Source organism: Uranotaenia lowii, chromosome 2, assembly GCF_029784155.1.
Source record: "Uranotaenia lowii strain MFRU-FL chromosome 2, ASM2978415v1, whole genome shotgun sequence".
Lineage (NCBI taxonomy): Eukaryota > Metazoa > Arthropoda > Insecta > Diptera > Culicidae > Uranotaenia > Uranotaenia lowii.
The window spans coordinates 361,260,977-361,271,803 of NC_073692.1; the positions used below are offsets into that span (position 1 = coordinate 361,260,977).

General features: G+C 43.4%; 1 long non-coding RNA gene across 1 annotated transcript; it reads left to right on the forward strand.

Annotated features, from left to right (window-relative positions):
- The first annotated feature begins 2,374 nt into the window (after positions 1–2,374).
- On the forward strand, positions 2,375–8,605 carry LOC129750060 (uncharacterized). The gene is made up of 3 exons (XR_008738273.1): positions 2,375–2,585; positions 2,823–2,945; positions 8,402–8,605. It is a non-coding gene; the product is annotated as an uncharacterized LOC129750060 (long non-coding RNA).
- The last annotated feature ends 2,222 nt before the right edge of the window (positions 8,606–10,827 follow it).

A 10,827-nucleotide genomic window follows, 5' to 3' on the forward strand; every position in this document is an offset into this window, starting at 1 on the left:
TTTCTAGTTTCCAAATCATCACAGATCAAACCCACAAATTCATCCTCACTCCGCTATATCTACTGGGCTTCCAGAACCGGGATGCAACGTTTCAGGGGCTACGGAGACCCCTTGAGGCCTTCGACTCAGTCGCGCTGATTCCTGCCAGAGACAATAGTCGTCCCGGCACTGAGTTCGTCTGTGGTTTAGGGGTTCTTCAGTCTGCGCTTTCGAGCAAGTACGCTATTAACGACTGTTCTACACCGCGCGATGGAATTTGCATTTCCAGGGATCTTCGTTCTTGTACTGCATCCGACACATCTAAGCCTTATAACAAATGGTCGGCTAGCGGGTTCAGCGATGCTGAGATTCCCCCCTCTATGCCTAGCTAGCCAGCTTCGGCTAGCCAAGAAAACACTTCGATTCGTTTTGAAACCTCCCACGTTTATTTAAGTTGGTCTTGGGTCGTGTACACTGGGGACTGCGTCCCACCCCTTATAGCTACTTCCTACCTCGTAACTTGGAACCACTGGCTTACGCTGTTGTGAGGGCACCTTCTTCCTTGAACCGGACGCCTGGTCGTAGCCCCTCCGTGTCCACAACGTGGCTCGGCGATCGTGCAGGTACAGGAGCTGCACTATACTGCACTGGGTTGGCTGTCGGTCGGCGATTCCCCAATACAACGATAAAGCGGTTGTCGGTCGATGCTCCGGTCTACAGACTAGGCGGCAACTAAAGCTTCGACGATGATGTTCCCGACGCACGGTATGTTGACGGACCGATGCGTCGTTCTCTCGTTCGTAGCGGGCCCTTTTATACGAGTGGGGCCTGGGCCGTAGCGCCGGTGAGTGTGACTGCAGCGCACGGACCTGGGTTCGATTGTAATGGCGGAGTCTAGGCCAAGCCTCGAAGCGGGGAGCACACCTTCGATTCAAGGTAAACCCTCGGGGTCCTAGAGAAATCGAAATGGGGTTTTAGGTTGGCGTTGAAGAACGGTGGTCACTGCGGTTACGGGGTCGAGGTTCGTGTTTACCTGGATATCCTGATAATCGGTGTATTCCGGAATTTTATTCTTCACTACTAGACACTGTTTTCGGCACGCTGTCTACGATGTGCTGTTGTAGTCGATGGTAGTGAAAATGGCCGATTTTCGGCAGGTCTTTGATCCCGTAGCCGCGTAAAAGTTCTTAGACGTCACCGTTCTTTCGCCCCATTTCGATCCTCAATTCGCTTCGCCTTTTCGCCGCGTTACACTACCGCCATCTGGTAGTGAGGTTGCGAAGCATGGCGTTGAGCTCTGCTGTCAGGTTGGTGCTTAGGGGTTTGGGGCGAACTTCGACGTAGGTCAGCTTCTCCACAAGCAAAGAATCTTCTTGGCACATTTAAAGTTTACGCGAACAAAAATTCCAACAAACACTGACATCACTAACCGAGCACTTGTTACACTCTCCTCCCGCTCGGGTTAAAAAAATGTTAGCAAGCTAATATTTTTTTAAACTTTGCGACACTTTTAACCTCCACCACAACACCGACTGCTGAACCAGAGGTCCTCGAAGAGCATTGACTTAGCACTGTTAAACGCGAAGTGACAACGAACAATTCTATCCAAAAAGTTCTTTTCCTACTAGGTTTGGACTTCCGCTGAAAAGTGATATGTATTCACCCGTGTTATTTGTGAGTCGGGGTCATAAGGCATCAACGTTGATAAATCAACTCCGCGCTGTTTAGAGGTAAACCTTTACTGGCCATCAACGTCTTCGACTCCGGTCTCCAGCGATCCCACACACTGAGCTACTGACCAACATTGTTGAAAACGAATTAAAATTATTTAAATTAAAGATAAAAACCTACTTAAGACTAAATATTTCAATAAATAACACCCATAACATGCATAAAATAACGAAAAATTACATACTAACATGCTAAAATAATTTAAAATCCGGAAACATTACAAATTTACACCATTTTACGGTGTGCAACAAATATTTATTCAAACGTACTCAATTTATATTGCGCGATGCGTTGTTTTGTCTGTGAACGTGGGTGTACTAAACACTGTACTAAAGCTGAATGACGTTTCTCAATCGGCGGACGAGTGGAAAAAGGAAACATTGAAATATCGTTTTGTAGTGATGGAATGTAACAACGTGGTAAGTACTTCTTTAAATAGCTACGAATTTCTTCATTATTGTGGATTTTTGGGTATTTTTATCATTTTGGAGACATTTCGTCGACGATATTGTTGGCCAGTGATCTTTGAAGTGTATATATTTCATCCGAATAATCACAATAAAGTAGAAAGCGTTGGTATTTGATTCGGCACTTAACCTTTTCTTTGTTTTATCTTTCTATTTTTAGGTTCCTATGCACTTTTGGAGAATCCGGATGATAGAAGGCTCCACAGACAAATGCGCTGGACATTTCCGATCATGGGATCCAGGACCGGAGTGTCGTCTGCAACCACTGCGAAGCCCTCCCCGATTTCGCTGGACTTCCTTCCTGGATACGTTTGCCGACCGAGGAATGTCCGTGTCTTGCCCTGCGCCCACGCATTTCGCGCCCACGCTTTTCGCGCGCAACTTTCGTGGGGGATTCTGGCAGAGATGGTGAGTACTTGTGTGATGTTTTAAATATTTTTTTTTTTTGATGAAGTGCGACATTTTGCCTACATGCCTGCTACATAAACTTTGTATCGCGAAGTGCAATGCAACATGCCATGCACTTCTTCATGTTGCACGCGACTTCGTCGATTGTGTGCTCATGTAGGGGCAGAATGATGCTGTTTATTTTGGCTTCGTTTTGGTAAATGATTTTAATTTAATTTTTTTTTTGTTGACCTGCAGGATTTTTCGATTGGTATTACCGAGGACCCTCTGACAAAAGTGGTTCGTACCCGGTATCAGGTGCGCTAGCCACACCAGCTAATAACTTCTCGCACAGGCAGGGAGCAAACGACCGAATACTAGGTAAGTTTCTTTCCAGTATCCCACCTACTTCTCACCTGTCTTATGTAGGGTAGATTGCCCAATTCTGAACCGTAAATGTTTCGGTTATATGAGGTGTTTTTTTTTTGAATTTCAATACTTTTGCAATGCGTTTGATCATATTTAAATACAAACGAGGCTGAATAAAAAAATCAAGATATAGATGATAAAAACCGTTTCGTGATTTCGATGTTCTCTTCAAGCACGAAGATCATTAGAAGAAAATATTCCAAGTGACCTCCCATCCATGTCGCTCACTTCATAGGAGCTTGTTCCTCTCTTTGCTAGGATGATGCAAGGTACATAGACCGGTCCGAGTTTTGCATTGAAATTGTTTCCGGCTGACGATTGTTTAAACCAGGGGTGAGCAACACGCGGCCCGCGGGCCGCATGTGGCCCGCGAGACCCTTGTGTGCGGCCCGCGAAGCTTTTTTCAAATTTTTATGCCTTAACTTTTTTCTACAATAAATAATTAGGAAAATTTCGGATTGTTAACTTTTTTCTGGCATTTTAAGCGTTTATTATGTTCTGTTCAAGGCTTAAATGCAATGTTGTTTATTGACATAATGTTGCATTGGAGTGTTTCATTAGTATACTTTTTTACTTCCACTTTGAGCGCAAAATCCATTAACGTGAGTCAGAAGAACAGTCAAAAATCGGAACCTACACATGGTTAAAGGAATTTCGAAGCCGGTTTAGTGAAGTCATTACCTATTTTTTATTTCAATAAAAAATATAAATTTGAATGATAAAAAATATGCTCAGCAGATTTTTTTTAATTATTCTATCCAATGGCAAAAAAAAATTAAACTTAAAACTTCTTATATATTTTTTAAATTTCTGAGAATTGACGAAAATCATGAAAGTTAAACAATAAAGCCTGGGTGAACGATTTTAGATTGTTTATAAACATGAATCAACCCACAAAAATTATTAGTTCTTGATAAAAACAATTGATATCTGAAATTCTGTGATTCCACCCAAAATGTCTTTGACGATTATCTGTGATACTTTTTTCAGAAATTTGATAGAATATTTATCACAAACATCGAAAAATTGAGTAATTTCACTTGTAATTCGCAATCCACATTACCAGAGTCAAAATATAGCTTCAGAAGTCCCATTCTAATGATATCTAAATAAGATTAAAAATGATAAAAATTTGGATAAAAATTCTAAAATCAAGAACGTAGTTTGAAAGATAGTTGCTTAAAAAAACGTGAAATTAAACATTTTTCTGTGATTTCGACAACCGTGCTCAACATCGAAATGCAATGATCCAATACAGAACTTCAATTTAAACAAACGAGCTTTTTAACGTTTGTAGGAAAAACAATCTAGGCTTTGAGGACAACCCGCATAGCTAAATACTGTACGCTGAATCTTCAGAACTATTCCATTCTTATAACATTAATAGTACTGATTCGGATTGCGACTTTGCTGAATGTGCTTTAGCTAGAAATGGCACAAGATTATTTATGAAAGATTCAGTTGATGATCTTAAGCATAAATTGCGTTTTTTTGCAACGCGCTGAAAAGATAAAAAAATATTATTGGAAGATACAATGAATAATCCGAAAATCAAATTGAATATTTTAGCAACGCACCGTCAACTTCTTGCTGTCACTTCAATACACGTGGCCGAATTGCAGCGAAAAAAGTTTCCCCCGACTAACTGTGCCGACGTTTTCTGTCCTTTTAATTTTGGTTCCAGAACTGGAAACTTGCTACGTAAGCTCAGAAAGCTTAGCTTCGACGTTGACCAACACACACACCAACAAGGTAAGTTACCGCTTTTTGATAGAAAGAAATTTGAACTTATTACTGTTTATTTTTTCTCCACAGGGACCTGGGCAGATCCACCAAGGCTTGCGGACAGAGACAAGGATAAGAAGGATCGACGTAGAAGCAGCTTAACCATAGGTAGCCGGTAGGTACTGAATAGGCAACATCCAGGACGAGCCGTAACACCCATAAAGAAGATGCTACTCCAAACATCCGGAATCCGCTGTTATTCGGAACATCAAGAAGAGCCTGAAGGAGTCATTTAATAAGTATCTTGAAATATATTTCATTCACAACAAGAGAATAAATGCAATAAGTTTAACTAAATCTGTTTAATTGTTTCCGAAAATAGAAATAAAACTAATTTAAATTTGGAAAATCCTATGAATCCTTTCATTGTTGATTGAGGATATGCTGTATCGTTATTATTTTATGGGTGGATTATTTAAAAAAGATAACACGTATGATCGTACTGGCTCGAAAAAAATTAATCTTCATTTAATCGTAACTGTACTTAATGACCCATTCACTGTATCGTTAGGTGTGTCCAAACGATTCCAATACTATTTATATAATCGTCCATTTATAATCCATTACTATAAGAGTAATCTTTATGGTGTCTCGGGAAAAAGATTACAGAAACGGTCAATTTATGATACTGATTTATGCGGGAAGTTTTAATGGTGAAAAAAAATCACATTCAACGTCCAACGCTAAGAAGACTGTGATTTCTTTAAAAATATAATTATCACACTCTTAGTTATCACTGTGGTAAACTCCAAAAGATTATTAAATGGAAGTGATGACGAATTGTATCATCGGTTTAAACAAGAATGTTGTAAGAACGAATGTTCGCAAAGAAGTACTATATAAAACTATTAAAAATTGAGAGAGTTTAAAAATGTCAAAGATTTGGTACCTTTTACTTATCGGGTTTTTAAAAAAAGCCGCGTTGTTACTGCCGTGAATTACTGTTTTCGAAAATGTGAATTCGTTCTATCTTTTCTTTTTCAGATTTGTTTTCGCCAATAATTTGTTGTTATGAAAAATGACGTGAAGTTCTGATAATTATCACAAAAAATATATTTTAAGTGCGGCCCGCCGACAAGATTTCAAATCTGAATTGGCCCGTTGGTTCAAAATGTTGCTCACCCCTGGTTTAAACGATCTTTTAAAAACCCTTTGCCCGACATTGAAAGTGGGTGTATAAGTTTTCTGACGAAGGTCATATCTCTTTTTGGTATTTTCGTATGCTGACCGGAGATTTTTACTAACGATTTCCCATACTACTCGGTTGAAGGTTTTGAATTTGGACATGCGTTCCTCCTCCGTCAATGTTGGTTGCATTTCCTGAACAAAATCAGATCCACGAGTGATGATCTCGTTTCCGAAAACGATGCGGTGTAGAGTGTATTTAGTCGTAGCGTGCACGGTGTTGTTTAGTACGTGTTGGACCTCCGAAATGCGACAATCCCACATTCGTTGGTCAACACGCACGTATGATCTGATCATTGAATTGATTGTTCGGTTAAGACGTTCAGCGGGGTTTGCCTGGCTTCGATGGCGTGCGTTAGCCCAGTGCTGCACCTCGTACTTCTGCAACAATGACTGAAATTCCTTTGACAAAAAAGTTGATGCGTTGTCGGAAATGATGATCTGAGGGACAGACAGTTTGCGAAACCATTGCTCTTCCAGAATGGTACACAGACTACCCGAAGCAATCTTCTTCACAGGAACAAGCAGGCAGTATTTCGAGAACAGGTCAAGAACTACGAGTAGGTGTGCGTTGCCCTGCTTGCTTCTGGGAAGAGATTGTATGTAATCCATGCACACAATCTGGAAGGGTCTGGTCGCAATCCGTTGTTTTCCCATCTCGGGAACGGTGGAATGTGTGAGGTGCTTGTTTTCCTTACACGCGTCACACTGTGCAAGGTGTTTCTTTAGGTCGGCAGACATCCGTGGCCAGTAGAACCGTCGTTTGAGAGAATCAATGGATTTTTCGTACCCAATGTGCAATTTTTCTTCGTGCTCCTGTTGCATGACTCGATTCCTTTGGGACTTCGGTACGCACTCTTTCCACGCGAACGTGTAGTCCAGGACATCTGATTTTGACGCCACGAGCTTGTACAACTTCCGGTTTTCAATCCGGAAGTCAATGTATTTTTCCGGATCCTGCTGAACAGCAGCGAAAAGGTTTCGATACCACTCGTCTTCTACAACCGGATCCAATGATTCGATAGAACGTGAAAGGGCATCGGGCACGATGTTTTCTTTCCCTCTACGGTGTTTCACATCCATATCGTACTGCTGCAGCGTTATACTCCATCTGCTGAGGCGCGACGAGGACTTCCATTTCGCTCGCATGATGAAGGATAACGCCGAAGAGTCCGTGACCAGTGTAAAATGTGTGCCTTCGATGTAACACCGGAATTTTTCGATGCAGCGGAGGGCGGCCAGTCCTTCCTTCTCCGCTGCATGATAATGTAATTCGGCCCCTTTCAGCTTCTCTGAGTGAAAAGCAATTACTCGTTCCAAGCCTCCCTGTACTTGCGTGAGTACCCCTGCGAGCGCGGTATCGCTTGCGTCCGTTTGTACGCAAAATGGTTTGCTGAAGTCTGGATTCGCCATCACAGGGGCTGTGATTAGCCGCTCCTTGATGGCTTGGAAAGCTCCTTCTGCTGCGTCGTTCCACTGCACCTTCTTGGGCTTGTTTTTTAACAAGTCCGTAAGAGGTGCAGTGAGTTCGCTGAAATTTGAGATGAACCTACGGTAGTAATTTGCCATACCGAGGAATTTACGTAAGGATCTTACCGAGTTGGGCACCTCAAATCCCAAGATCGCTTGAATACGATCTGGGTTTGGGCGAAGTCCTTCTCTGGATAAGATATACCCCAAATACGGTAGTTCGTGGCAGCAGAAGTTTGATTTTTTTAGATTAATGTATAAGTTCGCTTTACGCAACCGACTCGCAAGCTCACGCAATTTCGTCATGTGGTCTTCAAATGACGCGCTGACCACTACGATATCATCCAGATACACGAAAATATACGGTTCCAATGCCCCATGACCGAGTGTTCGATCCATGACCTTGCTCAAGCTTGCCGGACTGTTGGCTAGACCGTATGCGAGTCGCCGGAAATGGAACAAACCCCGTCCTGGTACAGAAAAAGCCGTAAATTTCCGTGAATCTGGATGGAGCGGTATCTGAAGGAAAGCCTGGGAAAGATCTATCGTCGATAAATATTTAAACTTTCCCAGATGGCTCAGGATCCTGTTCTGATGTGGGAGGGGGTACGCGTCTCGTTTGGTGCGCTCGTTTAATTTCCTCGCATCCAAACAGAGTCGAACCTCATCGCTGTCTCGTTCGATACCGGGACGATCGGAAGAGACCAGTCGGACTCCGACGGTTCGATGATGTCCTCCGCCAACATTTTGTCGACGGCAAGATGAATCTTGCGTTGGATTTCCGGGCTCCAGGGGTATGGGTTCTTTCTTACCGGTTCTGAGTGTATGAACTCATCTTTGAGTTCTATCCTGTGCTCCAACAGCTTTGTTTCCCCAAATCGACCTGGCCCCGCTACAAGAAACATCTTCTTAACATCATCCAACTGCCTCTTTTGATCGTCACTTAATCTCTCCTCATCTTCTTCCAGATTTGTACCAGCTTCGCCATCCAGTGACTCGACGGATTCCTGCAAAGTTGGACGTATCCCGAACTTCCGCCAGAAATCGTAACCTAGGATGCATCGCCGGTTCAACTCTGGAGCGACAAGGACGGACAACAACTTGGTGACCCCATTGAAGGTGACCGGGATATCTACGGCCCCAATGACCTCCAGATGTTGGCCTCCAGCTGTCGAGAGTTTGATATTGGTGGGTATTATTTTTAATTTAAGTAGTCGAATGAGTTTCTTACTTCCTATGCCTATGATAGTCCTAGATGCCCCACTATCTAGAAGGCCTACGACAGAAATTCCCATCAGTTCGACTTTCGCAAATGGACGAGAATCGTTATCGAGGTTGACGAGCAATGTTGCAATCTCGACATCCTTGTTAACGTCTTCTCTCACTTGCGAATAGCCTAACTGCTGAAGAATTTCTTCGGAAGAACTTGCCTCTAGATGGTGAGGTCTAGCTGGCTTTTCTAAAAGACTGCCCGGCCTTACTGGGCAGTCTTTGCCACGTTTTTTGATTGGCAATATGGACATTCTTTTGCGAAGAATCCCGGGAATCCACACCGTGCACAGAAGCAATTCCTTTCCTTGTCACAGTCCGTGAACCCATGACCTTCTTCGTGACAGTTAAAGCAGACATCCCGCCGGGGCGGAATGTACGCGTTAACAATCCGTTGCAGGACATTGGTTCCGCTGGGACCAGGATTAGAAGTCCTCTGTGTAGGTGGGATTTCCGATTTCGCTTTCTGTCTGTCTTGGTAATCCATTTTTCTATCCCTGTTTTCAATATAAAGAGGCTTGTCGGAATTCTTCCGGAAAATCCGGATCCCTTCTGGCCTCGACGGTTGACCTCTGTCCCGATTTTGCCCGGAGTTCTGCCATCTGGTTTCTCTAGGCCTAAGCGATTGATTTTGGCTAATCTCTTCGACCTGAGCTGGTCTACTTTGGAACCTACTATCTTTCCTCGAGTAGAGTTGCCAGTTTATAGAATCAAAACGCTTACCAAAATCCTTCATTTCAGGAATCGTGTTGACGTGTGCGGCTAACATGGCGATCCGGCAGTCCTCGCGGGTGTTTCGGAACAGCAGGTCAAATCGACGTTTTTCGTCCCATGGGATGGACAGACTGCGGAAGATTCTTACCATATCCAAGTAGTAATCCTGAAACTTTTCCCTGGCTCCCTGTCGACGGTTACAAGCCTGGCGTTCGTAGACGTAATCCATATCGACAGGTAAGAACTCGTTTTTTAATTCGGCGACTAACTCGCCCCAACTGTTGATCCTTCCGTAGCTGCTCACCTCCATGTACCAGGATCTGGCTTTGTCGGTGAACAGGTGGTGGGCGAACTTCAGAAGCTCAACCTGCGAGAATCCTTCCGATCGGGCGTTGAATTCAACCTCCTTCACGAACTCGTTCAGTCTCCTTCCGTTGTCCATTCCGTCGTATTTGATGGACCACTTGTGAACCGGAAATCTCTTGTCCTGCGACCGATGAGCGTTGAGCACCGGATCCTCCTTCTTATCCTGCTCTCTTGGTCTTGAACTCCCTATTGAGCTGTTCCGATTCTTCAGCCACTCCAAGAAGTCCTTCGGTTGATTTCCTTCCGAGTTTTTCTTCCGGTTTTTTTCATCGTCCCTGAATGTGCTGTTCGAAACCTTGTTTTTAGATTTATTTTTGATTTTACCGTTTATTTTAGATTCCAAAGTTTGAACACGCTGCATCATTTGAGACATAACCGTCAGCATTTGCTTGCATTCGGCTGCCAGATTTAATTCGTCATCGGAATTGTCCGGACCATCATCACCAGTCGCTTCGTCATCCCCATCATGCTCATTCTCAATCATATTTTCCGGAACTTCCGGTTCTTCCCTGTTTGCGACTTCGTTCTGAGTTTCGCGATAACGATTTTGCGCAATCTGTTCACGAGCTTGATTGATGCTACCATTAATATTAGCTAACTCTGCCTCCCGGACTTCTGGAAGGTGAGAGGTGAACGAAAAGAACACTCTGAGCAGTTTAAGACATTCGCCAGCAATCGAGGCTAGAGATTCCAAATCCTTTTCCGAAGTGGTGTGGTTTTTTAACCGCTCCATTCGAAAAAGGATATGAAGAATCCTAGTCTTGAAGCTCTGTTCAGGTGCTTTTTTCGCTCTCCTGCCCTCCAAAAAGCCGGAAATCGAATACAGCTTATCCTGGCATACCAACAATTCTTCTTCCACCGATTCACTCACAAATTCGTGAATAACATTAATTTGATTTTTTTCTCTTTTTAGGTCAATACGCAATAAGCGCTCACATTGGCTACGCGTCATGCTCGGATCGAACGGGATTTTACGGATGTTCAGCTCGTGTTCGAGTTCATCAATGGTCAAATGAGCTGGGTTCAGCGCATGGTACTGCGATAA